This window comes from Nycticebus coucang, chromosome 12, assembly GCF_027406575.1.
Source record: "Nycticebus coucang isolate mNycCou1 chromosome 12, mNycCou1.pri, whole genome shotgun sequence".
NCBI classification, from domain to species: Eukaryota; Metazoa; Chordata; class Mammalia; order Primates; family Lorisidae; genus Nycticebus; species Nycticebus coucang.
In genome coordinates, this window is record NC_069791.1 from 5,924,623 (window position 1) to 5,943,086 (window position 18,464).

Below are 18,464 nucleotides of genomic sequence, written 5' to 3' on the forward strand. Positions count from 1 at the left end.
TATTAAGTACAGAGGAAACTTCAACAAAATTATCAACCATCCTGATCTAACTTACATTTATAGACAAGCAAACATGAGAATCCCTGATATTTTCAAATGAAAATTCAAGAAGACAAGCCAAGCAAAAGAAGAAATGCAAAATTATAATGGAGTTCTTGTGGACTAGATGACTAAGTGGAAGTTTGAAAAGGGCAGGTAACAATCGGTGGGGCTTGTGCTAGCTTTGGCAGCACATATTGTAAAATCGGAATGATCCGGAGAAGATTAGCATGGCCCCTGCCCAAGGACGACACGCAAATTTGGGAAGTATTCCATGTTTCAAAAAAAAAAAAAATGTATGTGACAAAAATTAAGTTTTGCTTGGAGGAAACTGTAAACCTCTAAATATGTTATAGAAAATATGTTACAAAAAAGAAAAAAGCATTATCAATTATCTAAGCGTCTAAATATTACAAAAAGAAAAACAAATTGAAACCAAAGTGCACAAAGAAAAAAAATAAAAGCAATAATAAAAACTAACAGGAAGATAATAGAAAAAATCAATATCATCAAAATGGCTTTATTTTTATCTTATTATTATTATTTATTTTATTATTTTTTTTGAGACAGAGTCTTAAGCTGTTGCCCTGGGTAGAGTACCGTGGCATCACAGCTCACAGCAACCTCCAACTCCTGGGCTCAAGTGATTCTCCTGCCTCCATCTCCCAAGTAGCTGGGACGACAGGCACCCACCACAATGCTTGGCTATTTTTTGGTTGCAGCCGTGTTTGTTGTTTGGCGTGCCTGGGCTGGATTGGAACCCGCCAGCTCAGGTATATGTGGCTGGCGCCTTAGCCGCTCGAGCCACAGATGCCGAGTCAGAATGGCTTTATTTTTTAAAATCTACAAAATTGATAGTCCTTTGGCCATATCTATTAATATAAAAAAATAGAGAATGCAAATAACATATATCAGGAATGAAAGATATTGTATAAAGAATAAAATGAACATTTTTCTGGTAATATTTTCAACAATTTAGATGAATTAGACAATTTCTTAGCAGATTACAAAATCCTAGAAATTTTAACCAAGCTTATGCCTATAAAATAAATTATATTTTAATAAGTCCCAATAATTAAAAAACCCAAGTCCATGTCTAATCAAAACCGAGTTTTATAATACATGGAAGGAAGAAATACCAACTCCACATAACATTTCAGGAAATAGAGAGAGAAGCATCATCTCTGAGAAGATGCTCAAGCCAGTATTCCCATCCTCCTCACCAAACAATAACAAGAAATAAAATAACAATTACACGAAAATGTTACTGAAGTTTGTAGATAGAAACCTTAAACAAAGTGAGGTTAGTTTAGCCAAACTAAAACTAGTCATACAGTAAAAAGCATAAGTGTATGGGATGTAAGATTAATTACTATTTGAAAATCAATTAATGTTTTTAGCAATATTAACAGAATGAATCAGAAAATAGCATGAATGTCTCAATACAAAACATGTATTTTCTAAAGTGAACTCATTCACAATAAAATAAACTCTTACTCATAGAAATGAAAGAATCCAGAAATAGAATACAAATCTATGATAAATTGATTTTCACTTGATTTTACAAAAGGAGCCAAATGGCAGACTTTTTAAACAAGTAACATTATAACAACTGGAGATATCCACAAAGGCTACTGTGAAAACAAAAGCAATTAGACAAACAGCAGAGTTTTAATTGTCAATAACTGCTAACCCTTTTTATCCAACCTAACTATGATTTTCTTCTTCTTAGCCATGGTAGAGACAAGGTCTCACGCTTTCCCAGGCTGGAGTGCGGTGACACGTTTAGAGCTCACTACAGCCTCAAACTCCTGCGTTCAAGTAAACCTTCTACCTCAGCCTCCTGTCTACAGGCACACACCTGGCTGACCTTTATTTATGTATTCATTTACTTTTTTATTTTTGTTGAGATGGAGTCTTGCTGTGTTGCCTCAAGGGATTCCTGGCCTCCCAGTTCAGCCAACACACTGAAATCGTAGGCGTGAACCACCATGCCTGGCCCAGCCTAACTCTGATGTAAGTTTTCAGTTGAGATTAAGACATTTTTAGATGAATAAACAACAAGCAATATTGCTACCAACAGAAACATATACACAAATATCAAAATATTCGTTTTCCCTTACTGTTAGCATCTTATATCACCATGGAACATTCCCAATAACAAATGGATCAGTATTGAACATTCATGTTAACTAAATTCTAAATTTTATGGATAATTTCATTGCTTTTGTCTGACGATATTCTTCTATTCTAGAATCCCATCCAGGATCTCATTAAAACAGTTAAATCAGCTGATTTAAAGTTATTATTTAGAGATTCCAGGGTCAGATTTCTGAGGCACAGTTTCTGTTTATCCCCCCCACCCTCCTGTGGACGGCACAGTCCTGTTTTTCTATGTCACGTATTTTCCTGCTCTTACTGAAAATGTACATTTTAAACAACTTCATGTGTGTGTCAGTTCTGGCACTTAGATCCCTTCCCCCAAAGGGTTTTCTGTGGTTGCTGTTCCCTTTCATTCTTCTCCTTGTTACTGTTTATTTAGTAATCTTTATGTACTAATTCTGTGATAACTTCTGCGTCGGTTAGCACAGTGGTAATCTAATAAGCAGACAGAGATCTCTGTAAGTGCCCTGAAGCCGTAAATCACCCAGCTTTTGCCAAAGGTCTGCGTGTGTGTGTTTCAGTATGTTTTGAGGACTGAGCAGGCAGTTTATAAACGGCACTAGTGTTCACTTCCTTCTTTCCTCGATTCTTAATGTCAGTGAGCCCTGAGAGGAGTGAGTCACTGTGGGTCTTACGGAGCAGGCGCTCAGCTGCCCAGGGAAGTCCAGCATTCTGCCCACGCTTTTCCAAGTCCTCTCTGGACCTGGTATGCCCTGGCTTGTACTTTCAGGTTGAGTTACTTTTTGTTTGTCTCAGTTGTATCATAGCCTCTTGCAACTGTAATTTAAACCAATTCTGCTAATAGTGTTTCTTAGATACCCCGTGGAAAGGCTGTTTAAAAACAGCAAGACCTGAGTCAGGTCAAACAAAGGTTAATCCCTCTGTGCATAATGATTTCACATGAATTTGGAGACGGTTCACAAAAGGGAAAATACAAGCAAATGAGGCTTTTTGGAAGTATGTTCAAATATGTCTTGACCCCTGCAGTGGTTACTAGGTTTTTGGTTTCATGGCTACCCTGATTATAAGGCTTTGAGTATTATAAATACATAAATGGGTACATTATATTCATAAAAATAACAATATTTCTGATGGATTGACCAGAGGTGTTGGTGGGTTGCACCAGAGTTCACGTTTTGTTTCTGTCTTTGTAAAGAGTATGATTTGGGGCTTGGTGTCCATGGCACTGTGGTTACGGCGCCAGCCACCTTGTGCACCCAGGCTGTCGGCCTGGAGCCCGCAGGGACCAGCTAAACAACAGTGACAACTGCAACAAGAAAATAGCTGGGCGTTGTGGTGGGCGCCTGTAGTCCCAACTTATTGAGAGGCTGAGGCAAGAGAATCACTTAACCCTAAGAGTTTGAAGTTGCTCTGAGCTGTGACGTCACAGCACTCTACCAAGGGTGACAAAGTGAGACTCTGTTTCAAAAAAAAAAAAAAAATACATGATTTGCTATCATTGGCAGTCCAGCCCCCTGTGGCCTTGCTACTCTGATGTCAGCTCCCTAGCTTGGGCGGCCCACTCTTCCCTCCTGGCCATAGAGGCACCCTTGTCTGCCCTTGAGTTGGATCTGTCATGGTCTGCATGGGAGCCAGGGCTTGCCTTGGGGTAGGTACATGAGGGACTCCCCAGGAGGCTCAGACAGGAAGGTGACGGTTATATTTCTAAAAATAATATTTCTGATTGATTGACTAGAGGTATTGGTGGGTTGCACCATTGGCCTTAATTTTCTTTTCCTCTAGCTCTATTGTCCTAACTGTGGTGGATGCTTTGACACACGCTCTTATTCTACTTTTCTGACAGAAGTAATTGTTGTTCCAAATGCCAAAAATGCTGTATTCTGACAGCCGTCAGCTTTCGAATATATCTGGGAATTGTCCTTAGGTAGAGTCAGCTTCTTTGCGTAAAACAACACACCATTTCTAGACTAGTCTGCACACAAAGACTGACAGAGGCAAAGGTGTAAAGTCCAGCCTCCGGTCCCCCCTGGAACATGTTACAGGAGCCTCTGGGATGTGGGCGGCCTCGTGGGGTTAGCAGAGAGCTTTGTGGGTCCTGCCGTGCAGCTCAAATTTTGCTTCTTCCAGCCATCGCTCCTCATTTTCCTCACAGACACAGATTTCAAGAGCACCCTGTAATAAGCTGAAGGTTCACTAGCCCCCATCGCAGAATTGACACCCTGGTTAGCTCAGATGATAACGAGTGCTTTGCAGTGTTCCTCTGAGAAGCCGGCATCAAGGCTGAGTCACCTGTGCAAGGATTGTATCACAGCAGGTTAAACTTGGTGAGAAACAGTGGAGGTAGGCCCTGGATAGTCCTCTGGCCTCCGTGGGAATATGAAACCAAATGAAGGGAAAAGTAAGGAATGTTTGGGTCAAAAGTTCTGGAACATAGGTCAACTTACAGCTTAAAGTCACAGGAGAGTCTTTAAATCAAAGTCAGCCCTTACAGGAGTCCTGTGCCTCTTGGAATTGGCTTGCGTTAGCACCGCCTCCCCCTTTAAGGGATATATTGGGACTGATAACTTAACTTGATTAATTCTTACAACAAATCTGTGGATTAAGTGTCCAAGTACCCCCTGCATTGCAGAGCAATGGTTTGACAGAAATTTTAATTGCCTAAACTTATCCAACCTGAGGGTTGCAGAGAAAGGTGAGCCAAAACAATCTTACCTAGGCGTTGTGCTCTTCAAACTGTACATAATGACAGTCACTTCATAAACTTGGGATTCCTTGATAAAAAATCTATACTAAGTCACTTCAAGCAGGATCTGAGGTTCCCTCACAATTATATGTTATAAATCTTTCCCCTCACCTTCCCATAAAGAAACACCACAATGACCATGCAGTGGAAAGAGGGATACACCAAAGTGTTCAAGGTTATTAAACACAGGCTCTGAAGTGACTGGGTCACCGTTGATATTTTACACCAAATGACATTTGGTTTCTGGATGCATCGTTGAAGTAGACAAACCAGGTAACAGGCAGAATTCCCATTTTACAGCCCCGAATCATTACAGGAAGGCTGTAAATGAAGATTAAGTGGAAGTCTCTGAAAACCCTCTGCCTTACCAGAATAGCATCAAAAAGAAAAATATTGCTGTGTCCCAGAGAGAACTCTAGTGATTAGTCCTGTTATTTATAGATTTTAAAGAAGCTTTGTTGTAAAGAAAAAATAGAAGGATGAGTGGAAAAGACAAATAACTCTGAAAGGAAGTTTGAATGTTGAACTGGCTGAGAAACTATGCCAAAGACACTGATTTAACCGGAAAGAAATTTTTGTTATTTGGTTTAAACCAGAAGACTCTGTTACATTTATCCAGCAAATTGAAGTATTTCATCAGAGTTGCTGCATGCTTCTTAGGCCTTATCCTAATCTCACATCAGGCTGCAGTTAGTAAATTCTCATAATTTTGTATTGTTATTGTCTCCATGTCAATATAAATTAGACTTCCACATACGAGAAGTAGAATTGAGTCCTGAATTAATTCTAGAGCCCACGTGGGCTCTTGGTAGGCAGCCATGACATGTATGTTTTCATTCTCATGTCAATAACAGTAATTAGTTAATTTACTTACAGCCGAGAGGCCAGGTAAAATGAAGAATGTTTTATTTTATTAAGAATTAGGAAGAGTTTTAGGATTATCATTATTTTTTTCTTAGAATCAGCCTGGCTGGGGTCAATATGCACAAATTATATATACACACTTTCATGTACATACCCACTTATATATATATTCCTCAAGTTCGGAATTAACTTTATTGATAAACAATATCACCACTTGCTAGATGCCACTGGGCATCCATTACAATTCTACAAGGATTTAGCACAGATTTACAGTGACAATGGCATGTTAAAATGCTAGGAGAAAGGTATTGATGTTCAATAATAATGCAATCAGATTCTTAGAAGGCCAGATGGTTTGAACACCTTTTTAAAAATGTCATTTATCTAAGATGATATGCAAAATGCTTCTACATTTCACAAACAAATGGTAGAAATAACAAAGTTAGCATATTTATCTAGGTGGCTTTTTTGCAGCACCAGAAAAATCAAGAATAAAGGTGAATAAGGCAATCATTCAAACCTTAGGAAACGTCTTTGTAAATATTTAGAAATGTTTGGTTTGGTATTATATGGTGATCCAGAGTGTGAGATTAATAGTTACATCCAGCTGTTTGGTAGCATTTGGCACAATCCTATGTCACCTCACTGAACCCAGCAGACCTTCAAGCTGGTGCCCAGTGACTTCTTCTTTCTGCTCCTAACATTCTTGTGTGATCCTCACCCTCTGACATGGGCTTTAACATATATAATGACTTGATTTTAACATATGTAATGTTACAAAGGAGATAAGATGCCCTGCCTGTGATTGGGTCATGCGAGATTGTAACTTGTATCTTTCCAGCATACACCCCTTTCTTTCTGGTTTGAAAAGCAATCTACATTTTGAAGTAGTTCATGTGGCAAAGGAGAGGGGTCCACTGCCCAGTGAGGGATGGAGCCTCCCCATTTAACAAACCCGAAGAAACCATGCCAGTTAACAACCACATATGTGAATGTGAACACAAATGTTTCGCCTGGACACCTTTTACCTGCGCCCTTGTTTCTAGAAAACACATTGTTTGCAGTCGTCTGACAGAGTCTGAGCAGAAGGCCTACCTTTGGCTTGTATTTCTGACCCATCAGATTGGAAGATGACAAATGTGTTGCTTTGTGGTTTTATTGTGGTGACATACGCAATATTTATTATTTTTCACTTTTTTTTTACTAAATCATAGTTGTGTACATTAAGGCTATCATGGGGCACCATACACTGATTTTATAAACCATTTGACACGTTTTCATCACACTGGTTAACATAGCCTTCCTGGCATTTTCTTAGTTATTGTGTTAAGACATTTATATTCTACATTTACTAAGTTTCACATGTGCCCTTGTAAGATGCACCGCAGATGTAATCCCACCAATCACCCTCCCTCTGCCCATACTCCCCCTTCCCCCCTTCCCCCTATTCTTAGGTTATAACTGGGTTATAGCTTTAATATGAAATCCATAAATTAGTTTCATAGTAGGGCTGAGTACATTGGATACTTTTGCTTCCATTCTTGAGATACTTTACTAAGAAGAATATGTTCCAGCTCCATCCATGTAAACATGAAAGAGGTAAAGTCTCCATCTTTGTTTAAGGCTGCATAATATTCCATGGTGTACATATACCACAATTTATTAATCCATTCGTGGATCGATGGGCACTTGGGCTTTTTCCATGAGTTAGCAATTAGGAATTGGGCTGCAATAAACATTCTGGTACAGATGTCTTTGTTATATTATGATTTTTGGTTTTCTGGGTATAAACCTAGTAAAGGAATTACAGGATCAGAATGGCAGGTCTGTTTTTAGGTCTCTAAGTATTCTCCAAACATCCTTCCAGAAGGAACATATTAGTGCGCATTCCCACCAGCAGTGTAGAAGTGTGCCCTTTTCTCCACATCCACACCAACATCTCTGGTTTGGAGATTTTGTTATGTGGGCTTCTCTTACTGGGGTTAGGTAATATCTCAAAGTAGTTTTGATTTGCATTTCTCTGATGATTAAGGATGATGAGCTTTTTTTCATGTGTTTGTAGATTGTGCATCTGTCTTCTTTAGAGAACTTTCTCTTCAAGTCCCTTGCCCACCCTGAGATGGGATCACGTGTTCTTTTCTTGCTAATATGAGTGGAGTTCTTTGTGGATTCTGGTTATTAGACCTTTATCGGAGGTATAACCTGCAAATATTTTCTCCCATTCTGAGGGCTATCTGCTTGATTTACTTACTATGTTCTTGGCTGTGCAGAAGCTTTTTAGTTTGATCAGGTCCCAGTAGTGTATTTTTGATACTGCTTCAATTGCCTGGGGAGTGGTCCTTATAAAATATTCCACCCAGGCCAATTCCTTCAAGAGTTTTCCCTACACTTTCTTCAAGTATTTTTATACTTTCATGTCTTAAGTTTAAATCGTTAATCCAGTGAGAGTCTATCTTAGTTAATGGTGAAAGGTGTGGGTCCAGTTTCAGTCTTCTACAGGTCACCAACCAGTTTACCCAGCACCATGTGTTAAATAGGGAATCTTTTCCACACTGAATGATTTTAATTGGCTTGTCAAAGATCAAATAACAGTGAGTAGCTGGATTCATCTCTTAGTTCTCTATTCTGTTCCAGACATCTACTTCTCTGTTTTTGTGCGAGTACCATGCTGTTTTGATCACTATCGATTTATAGTATAGTCAGGTCTGGTAGCATGATTCCTCTTGCTTTGTTTTTATTTCTGAGTAATGTCTTGGCTATTTGAGTTTTTTTTCTGATTCCATGTAAAATGAAGTATTGTTTTTTCAAGATCTTTCATGTATGACACTGGAGCTTTAATAGGGATTGCATTAAAATTGTATATTGCTTTGGGTAGTATAGACATTTTAACAATGTTGATTCTTCCCAGCCATGAGCATGGTATGTTTTTCCATTTGTTGACATTTTCAGCTATTTCTTTTCTTAGAGTTTCATAGTTCTCTTTATAGAGATCTTTCAGGTCCTTTGTTAGATAAACTCCCAAATATTTCATCTTCTTTGGCACTACTGTGAATGGAATAGAGTCGTTAACTGTTTTTTTTTTTTTTTTCAGCTTGACTATTGTTGGTATATATAAAGGCTACCGATTTATAAATGTTGATTTTGTAACCTGAGACGCTGCTGTATTCCTTGATCACTTCTAAGAGTTTTATAGTAGAATCCCTGTTGTTTTCCAGATATTCAATCATATAATCTGTGAAGAAAGAAAGTTTGATCTCTTCTGACCCTATATTGATACCCTTGATCATGTTTTCTTTTTTTCTTTGCAGTTTTTTTTTTTTTTTTTTTTTTGGCCGGGGCTAGGTTTGAACCTGCCACCTCTGACATATGGGACCAGCGCTCTACTCCTTTGAGCCACAGGTGCTGCCCTTTTTTTTTTTTTTTCTTTTTTGTGGTTTTTGACCGGGGCTGGGTTTGAACCCGCCACCTCCAGCATATGGGACCGGCACCCTACTCCTTGAGCCACAGATCACTCCTTGATCTCTTCTGACCCTATATTGATACCCTTGATCACATTTTCTTTCCTAATTGTGGTGGTTAAGACTTCCATTACAATGTGAAAGAGCAGTGGAGACAATGGACAACCTTGTCTGGTTCCTGATCTGAGTGGAAATGACTTCAATTTAACTTCATTCAATATGATATTGGTTATGGGTTTGCTGTAGATGGCCTCTATCAGTTTAAAAAATGTCCCTTCGGGCGGCGCCTGTGGCTCAACGGGTAGGGCGCCGGTCCCATATGCCGGAGGTGGCGGGTTCAAGCCCAGCCCCGGCCAAAAAAAAAATAAAAAAATAAAAAAAAATAAAAATAAAAAATGTCCCTTCTATACCAATTTTCTTAAGTGTTCTGATCATGAAGGGATGCTGGATATTTTCAAAAGCTTTTTCTGCATCAATTGAGAGAGTTATATAGTCTTTGTTTTTTAATTTGTTTATGTGCTGAATTATATTTAGAGATTTATGTATATTGAACCAGCCTTGAGACCCTGGGATAAAACCGACTTGGTCATGATGTATAATTTGTTTGATGTGTTGCTGGATTCTGTTTGTTAGGATCTTGTTGAATATTTTTGCATCTATATTCATTAGTGATATTGGTCTATAATTTTCTTTTCTTGTTAGGTCTTTTCCTGGTTTGGGGATCAGGGTGATGTTTGCTTCATAGAATGTGTTGGGTAGTCTTCCTTCTTCTTCTACATTTTGGAGCAGGTTGAATAATATAGGTACTAGTTCCTCTTTAAAGGTTTGGTGGAATTCTGACATGAAGCCATCTGGTCCTGGGCTTTTCTTTTTAGGGAGATTTTGTATGGTTGAGGCTATTTCAGAACTTGATATTGGCATGTTCAACATTACCACTTGATTCTGGCTAAGTCTTGGAAGGTGATGTGCTTCCAAGTATTGGTCAATTTTCTTCAGATTTTCATATTTCTGAGGAGTCTGTTGTTATTTCGTCTTTGTAATTTCTGATTGATGAAATTAGAGATTTTACTCTTTTTTTCCTGATTAGGTTAGCCAAAGGTTTATGATTTTATTGACCTTTTCGAAAAAACAACTTTTTGATTTATTGATCTGTTGTATAATTCTTTTGTTTTCAATTTAATTTAATTCTGCTCTAATTTTGGTTATTTCTTTTCATGTACTGGGTTTGGAGTTGGAATGTTCTTCCTTTTCTGGTTGCTTGAGATGTCCCATTAAGTTGTTAACTTCCTCTCTTTCCGTTCTCTTGAGGAAGGCTTGCAGTGCTATAAATTTCCCTCTTAGGAATGCCTTTGCGGTATCCCAGAGGTTCTGATAATTCATGTCTTCATTGTCATTTTGTTACAAAAATTTGGCAAATTCCTTCTTAATCTCATCTCTGACCCAGCTATCATTCAGCATAAGGTTATTTAACTTCCATGTTTTTGTATGAGAATACAGATTCCTGTTGTTTCTGAGTTCAATTTTTATTCGATGGTGGTCCGAGAAGATGCAATAAATAATTTTTATTCCTTTAAATTTACTGAGGTAAGACTTGTGACCTAAGATGTGATTGTTTTAGGGGTATGTTCGTGGGCTGATGAGAACTATGTGTATTCAGTTTTTTTGGGATGAAATGTTCTGTAGATGTCTGCTAAATCCAAATGTTGGATGGTTAGGTTTAAATCTAAAATTTCTTTCCTTAGCTTCTTATTGGAGGATCTGTCCAACACTGCCAAAGGAGTGTTGAAATCCCCGACTATTATGAGGCTGGAGGAAATCAAGTTGCTCGTGTCTGTTAGAGTTTCTCTTATAAATTGATATGCATTCTGGTTGGGTGCATAAATATTAGTAATTGAAATCTCATCGTATTGAGTATTACCCTTAAAAAGTATGAAGTGACCATTATTATCCTTCCTTACTTTTGTTGGTTTAAAGCCTATTGTGTTTGCAAATAAAATTGCAACACCTGCTTTTTTCTGATTACCATTTTCCTGAAATATGGATGATCATCCTTTCACACTGAGTCTATATTTGTCTTTTAAGGTAAGATGTGACTCTTGTATGCAGCAAATATCTGGCCTGAGTTTTTGTATCAAGTCAGCTAACCTGTGCCTCTTTAGAGGACAATTTAAGCCATACACATTAATAGAGAATATTGATAAGTTCTGTAAAATTTTGGGTATTGGGTTTTTCGAAAGTCCAGTGGACATTTTTAATCCTTTCGCCACTGTGGAAATTGGAGTTTGATCAAAAGTTTCTGTGTGAGTTTACTTTTGTGGGAAGGGATTGGGCTGGTCATTATGGAGGATAGGTCTGAGAATATCCTGAAGAGCTGGTTTGGTTATGGCAAATTTCTTCAACATATGAATGTCATTAAAGTATTTCATTTCTCCATCATAAATGAAACTCAGTTTAGCTGGATACAGGATCCGGGGTTGAAAGTTATTTTGTTTTAGGAGATTAAAAGTTGATGACTACCCTCTTCTGGCTTGAAAAATTTCAGCAGAGAGATCTGCAGTCATTCTAATATTCTTCCATTTGTAGGTAATGGATTTCTTACGTCTGGCTGCTTTCAGAATCTTCTTCTTCATATTAACTTTAGTGAAGTTAATTATGATATGCCTGGGGGATGTCTTATTTGGATTGATTCGTGCTGGGGTTCTGAAACTGTCTGCTATCTGAATTTCAGAATCTCTTGGCATGTCTGGAAAATTCTTTTTCATAATTTCATGGAGAAGAGCCTCTGTGCCTTGCGAGGCCACTTCATCACTTTCAGGGATTCCAATGAGGCGGATATTAGCCTTCTTTGAATTATCCCAGAGCTCTCTGAGAGAATGATCCATTTTTGCTCTCCATTTCACTTCCTCTTTGAGAGTTTGAGAGCGTTCAAATGCTTTGTCTTCAATGTCAGAAATCCTTTCTTCTGCTTGCTCCACTCTGTTACTGAGGGATTGTACTGTATTTTTCAGATTTTTTAGGGCTGAAAATTCTTGCTTCAGTGAATCAAAATCTTTGGTGCTTTTGTCTTTGTATTTGTTGAATTCTTGAGACAACTTTTGAATTTCTGCTCGAATTTCTAATTCCGACTTTTGAATTGTTCCTCAAATTTCTAATTCCAAATTTTCCTCCATTCTATTTATCTTGTTTGTAATTCAAATTCTGAATTTAATTTCTGACATTTCAGCCAGCTGTTCATGAATGGGATCTTCAGTTACATCTGCCATATCTTTCCTTGGGGGTGTTGATCTATTCTGGTTATTCATGTTACCAGAGTTTTTCCACTGATTCTGCCCATGATTATTTTATACCATTTGACTTTATACCTGCAGCTTTGTTGAGGACCTGTACAGTGCTATGGCCTGAGAAATTGGGGACCTGTTTGGTGTGGTGGGGCTAAGTGGTTCTGTCTTGTTTTCAGCTGGTCTCTATTTGACCCTAGTGAAACAGTTAGTCTGGGTTGAAGTCTCAGCTGTGGAGAAATACCAACAACTTGGCCCCCACAGGCAACAAATGGAAAAGGAAATCAAATCTTCCTACAACCAAATATCCAAGGCACTACTTGAATAGTCCTCGGGCAATTGGCTCAGTTCAAAAGATCCAAATCAATTGTCTCAGTCAGCACCTGTCTCAGGTGGGAGAGTTTAAAAAGTCTCTGGCAACTGGATGACAGGGGTCTGGTGACAACTCAGATATGACTTGCTCTGATGCTCTGTGAAGTCAGGAGGACCCACCCACCAAATAGATTAGTCTGGAAAGGTTGATGCCTCCTTCCCCATCTTGCACGTCTGTCATACCTAGTCACTGATAGCCCCGTATGGCTGTGACCCAGTTGCCTCCAGTGAGCAGATACTCCATGGGTTTGCACCTGCCTGAATCACAAGGAAATCTATTTCTGCTCAGCCAGGCCACTGCTCTATGACTCAATCCATCAGGGGGAGGCGAGGCCTGACAACCTCGGGTGCTTGATGGAGGCTGGTGGGTGTTCGCTCAGTTCTAGCCCCATCCCTGATTGATGTTACTGACAGAACAGAACAATTTTGCCGGAATTTGTTTCTGTTCCCACTAAATTCCCCCACAGAAGAGAAGCTGTTTTGTGTTCCCAGAACCTGTGCCTCAGGCCCTGTCTTTGCTTCTGCAGGTTTGTATTCACAGGGCGGTTAGCCGTCAGTTCTAACCTCCTGCCTTCCTTTGTCTATAGGCTGATGATCGCCTGAGGGCCGGGTGTATCTTAGGCTCAGTAAAGTGGTCCTCTGGGTCATCCCCACCCTGGGAATTTTGCCGTGTGTTTTCTAGTCCCCGCAATCCACCCAGGCCAGTACCATCTCAGGCAAAGCCTTTACTCACAGGGCCTGAGTTTCATTCCCAGATCTGTTCCATTGTGGTTGCCACCTGAGAAGATGCCTGGCCTCCTCTGGTTGCCCAGGGACACAGGGGGTGTGGCTTCAGAATATCCGGGGGTGAGCCCTATTGTTGCCAAAAACGGCTGCTTCTCTGCACCTCGGGGCACTGCCGTTCCAGCATGGTTCCCTCTCAGCCAGCCATCCTCTCCTCACTCCCACAGATTCAGCACTGACCAGCTGCAGTCCAGGCCTTGTCCACACCCCTTGAGAAATCACCCAAGAATCTGGACTCCTTGGGGATAGGCCTCCAGACCTCAGAGTGAGAGTGGAGGGGAGTGCTAGGAGCTCAGAATTGCAGGTAGAGAATATATACAGTTTTATACAGTTTTATGCCTGGCAGGAGAATGCCGGGCACCCTAGTAGGGGAGGTAGGTTCAGTTTTTAGAGGGTCTCTCCTGTGGAGTGTAGTGGGAGGAACTTTGATCTCTGGTCATTTGTTTGTGGGGCACTCCCAGCAATTCTCATGGGGGAGGGGACTCTTGTCCGCTTGGTGATAGTTTTTGTACCTTTGTGTCCTTGGGTTCGCAGCTCACCTCAGCGGGGTTGAAGTGCATTCTTCAACACCTTCTCTCTTGGTGCAGCTCTTATCCACCAGGTTACTTGATAAATTTCTGTCCTTTAACTCTCCTTCTGGACAGGAGCCTCTGCCTCCAAGTAGCCATGGAGTGCTCCACCTCCCACCTCTCTCTGGCCACCTCAAGGCCTTAAAAGCAATATTCAGGAAGACAGTCCAGACTGGAATAGCTGTTCTAGGAGGTCAACAAGGCTCTGCAAGGGCCTGCAATGTCTATCATTTTAGCCAGCCATAACTGGTGGGATTAAATATATATATTTAATCATAAAATAGTGGGATTAAATATATATATTTAATATATATTAATATATATATTTAATTATATATGTTTATGTATATACATATATAATGTTGTAAATCACCACTGTAATACTCAAAACTTTTTTATCATCCTCCAAGAGAGGTATACCCATTAAACAAGAAATATGCTTTTACCTTATATGCTAGTACTCGTAATTCTAATTTCTGTCTCCATATATACATGGGTCATTGTAAAAGTTTTGAAATATGCAAAAATCAAGAAACGTATGTGTAAAATTCACATGGATGGAAACAAATGAATCCCTCCCAGCAATACCATTGAGCAGAGCAAGTTGGACCTTCATGGTGCCATCAGGAACGCTGTCGACTATGTTTCTTTGAAGTGAAATAATAAATCATAACACAGTCTGTCTCAAAACTTTTGTAGTGACCCATATACAAGTTCTGACAACTAAATTCTCAACTCATCCTAGAGAAAGTGCTACACATCCCATTGCTGACTATTATTGTGGTCACCTTCAACGTTCTCCCCTTGGGATGTGATGCAGAGACACTAGCGCCTGGTCCACCTGTCAAAGCAATTTTGGAACTTTTTCTGGAAGTCATCGGAGCTATCATTGTGTTTCCCTGGAAGTCCTGAATACCATGAAAATGTCCTACTTTCAATATTTCCTTTATCTTCAGGGAAATAAAAAAGTCCCTGGGGGCCAGAGCAGGTGAGTAGGGGAGTTGTTCCCATGCAGTTATTTCTTACTGGCTAAAAATGCCTTCTAAGACAGTGGCGTGTGAGCTGGTGACTTGCAGGGATGCCGAGAGCCGCTGACCAGAGGGAGTGACTGCGGTTATATTGTTGTGTGTTTAATGACTTAAGCTTTCATTTCTACCTGAACTACCTTCTTTTATATTTAGTTGACTTTTTTGTACTGAAACATGTTGATTCCCTTGTCATTTTCTTTGGATTTCTTCCTATCTACTACGAATGTTTTATGGCATCTAGAATAGTGAATCCTTTCCAGAAGATTTTTTATTTACTTTGCTCAGGTCTGTCAGACAAATCACTATTAATGATAGCTATAACCTTAGAAAATATTGTTTCTTAAATATTGTTTCAAAATTGCTCCCTGATCTATGAGCTGCAGGATGGATGTTAACTGTTCTGGAAGCAGCTTCAATCCCCTTGTCCTTCATGAGGGCTCTGAGGTGAGTAGGTGAATTCTCAATAAATCTGAATTATCTTCAGAATAATCTTGTTTTTTTTTTGTTTGTTTTATTTTTTTCCTTAGCAGTAGGTCTCAACATTGGGCTTAAAACATTCAGTAAACTATGCTATAAACAACGTGCTGTCACATACGCTTTGTTGTTCCACATATTTAGAGAGCTTAGTTAGAGTAGATTTAGCATAATACTATGGGACCCCAGGATTCTTGGGTTGCTAAATGAACATTGATTTCAACCTAAAGTCACAAGTAATGTTAGCTCCTAGAAAGGGAGTCAGTCATTTCTTTGAAGTTTTGAAGCTAGACCTTGACTTCTCCCAAGCTCGGGTGATTCTAGATGGTATCATATTCCAGAGTAAGGCTGTTTGCCTACAATGAATGTCCATTGTTTGGTGTTCTCATCTCCATCAACTGTCTTTGCTGGAACTTCAGGGTAACTCACCACAGCTTCTACATCCACACCTGCTGCTTCACCTTCCACTTTCACATTATGGAAATGGCTTCTTTATTAAGCCTTATAAATTGATCTCCGACAACTTCAAACTCTTCTTCTGAAGTTTCCTCACCTGTCTCCATCTTAAGCACCTTTAATTTCCTTTAAAAACTTTTCCTTTGGCTAACGGTTTTGCACAAGAGGCCTACTTTTATGAGTTTTATGCTTATTCAGTGATTTGGTGTGACCTTCCTGCTAAATTAACCACTTCTGGCTTTTAATTTAAAGTGAAATATATGTGACTCTTCTTTTCACTTGAACACTTCGCGCCCATTGAAGGGCTGTGCCTTAGCCTAATTTTAATATTTTCAATTCTTAGAGACTAGGGAGGTTGGAGATGTACAGAGATGAGGGAACGGCTGGTCAGTGTAGCAGTTAAAGCAGAGACACATTGATTAAGGTCACAATCTTATATGGGAGTAGTTTGCAGTATCCCAAAACAATTGCAATAATAATGTCAAGGATTACACTTCCATATCATGATGACAGATATAATGACAATGAAAATATTTGAAATAGTGCAGAAATTACCAGAACGCGTCACAGAGACATGCTGATGGAAAAACGGTGCTGATAAGCTGCTTTGACTCAGGGTTGCCATAAGCCTTCAATTTGTAAAAACACACAAAACAAAACAATATATGTGAAGTGAAATGAAGTGAAACACAACTTAATGAGACCTGCTTGCATTACATCTTTATAAATTGTGTGTCAAATGACATAGATTAATATACTTTAATGTATTCATCTTTTCAATCACGTAGAAATAAAGAAAGTGAAGGTACTCACAAAAATTACAATAAGACAGACTTTTAAGTTTTCCCAGGTATCACCCCATGTTGGTGACCTTTATTTCTTCCCATTGCTTTGAATTACTGCTCCACAACCTGAAGGATTGCCATGAACGTCTAGTGGTGATGAATTCCCTCAGCTTTTAGCTGGTGACATCATAATTTCTTCCTTATTTTTATAACACAGTTTTTCTGGTATAGATTTCTCAGTTGAAAGACTCTCTTGAAGCATTTTGACCGTATCAACTTTTCAGCCTCCATGGTTTCTGATGAGTAATAAATTGTGATCTCTTTTATGTCAAGGTCACTTCTCTTTTGATACTTTCACGATTTGTTTCTTTTTATTTGGTTTTCAGCAATTTGCTTACAAAGTGTCTCCCTGTGGGTTTTTTTAAGTTTATCATATTTGGAATTTGCTGAGACTCTTACATTTTTAGATAGATGTCTTTCATCAAAATTGAGAACTTTTCAGTATTTGTTAATATTTTTTCAGAATTTTTTTCTCCTTTCTTCACTTTTTTCAGAATTTTTTTCTCCTTTCTTCACTTTTCTCCTTTTGAGAGTATCACAGTGTCTGTTGGTTCACCATAAGTATTTTACAAATACCTTAGGATCTGTTCATTTTTTTAAAATTAATTTTCTGTCTGTTCTTCAGACTTTAATTTACATTGGACCATATTTGTTTGGTAATTCTTTCTTCTTATTATTAATATCAACATTTGAATCTCTCCCTCTAGTGTTTCATTAAGTGTTCACTTACAGAATAATTTTTAGTTATTTTTATAATTTATCTCTCCTTCTTGATGTTCTTATAGTGTTTACACGTAATTCTCCTCTCTTTTCCCATGTCTTCCTTCAGCTCTCTCAGCATCGTTAAGACAGTGGTTATAAAAGCTTCGTGTAGTTAGTCTGACTTAGGCACTTCTCAAGCTATATTCTCTGTTCATTTATTTAGGTCTTTTCAATGAACCATTTTTTCCTCCCTGTATGCCTTCTGATTCTTTTGTTGACATTTGGATATTTAAATTTTGTAATATGTCAAATCTGGAAATCAGAGCCACTTATGTTTTTATTGTTATTTATTTACTTTTAATTATTTTATTCATTTATTTATTATTATTTCATGTTCACCAAGGGTACAAAAAATTAGGTTACACTATTTGCATTTGTTAGGTAAAGTCTCTCTTCTAACTGTGTCCCGCCCTCAAGAAGTGTGCCGTACACCTCATCCCCATCCCTCTTCCTTCTCCCCACTTTCTCCTTCCCCCACCCTCCACCTTGAATAGAGTTTTCTCTTATGAGGGTATGTATTAGGTTGTCTACTAGCTTCATATTAGTACTGAATATATTGGATTCTTGCTTCCCCATTCTTGTGATACTTTACTAAGAAGAATGTGTCCATTACTAGGCATACACCCAGAAGAAAAAAAAATCATTTTATCATAAGGACATTTGCACTAG

The 18,464-nt window shown here is 38.8% G+C and overlaps 1 non-coding gene across 1 annotated transcript; it reads left to right on the top strand.

The window, feature by feature from the left end:
* The first annotated feature begins 214 nt into the window (after positions 1-214).
* On the top strand, positions 215-321 carry LOC128562897 (U6 spliceosomal RNA). Its single transcript, XR_008373595.1, has one exon. It is a non-coding gene; the product is annotated as a U6 spliceosomal RNA (small nuclear RNA).
* Positions 322-18,464: the final 18,143 nt, after the last annotated feature.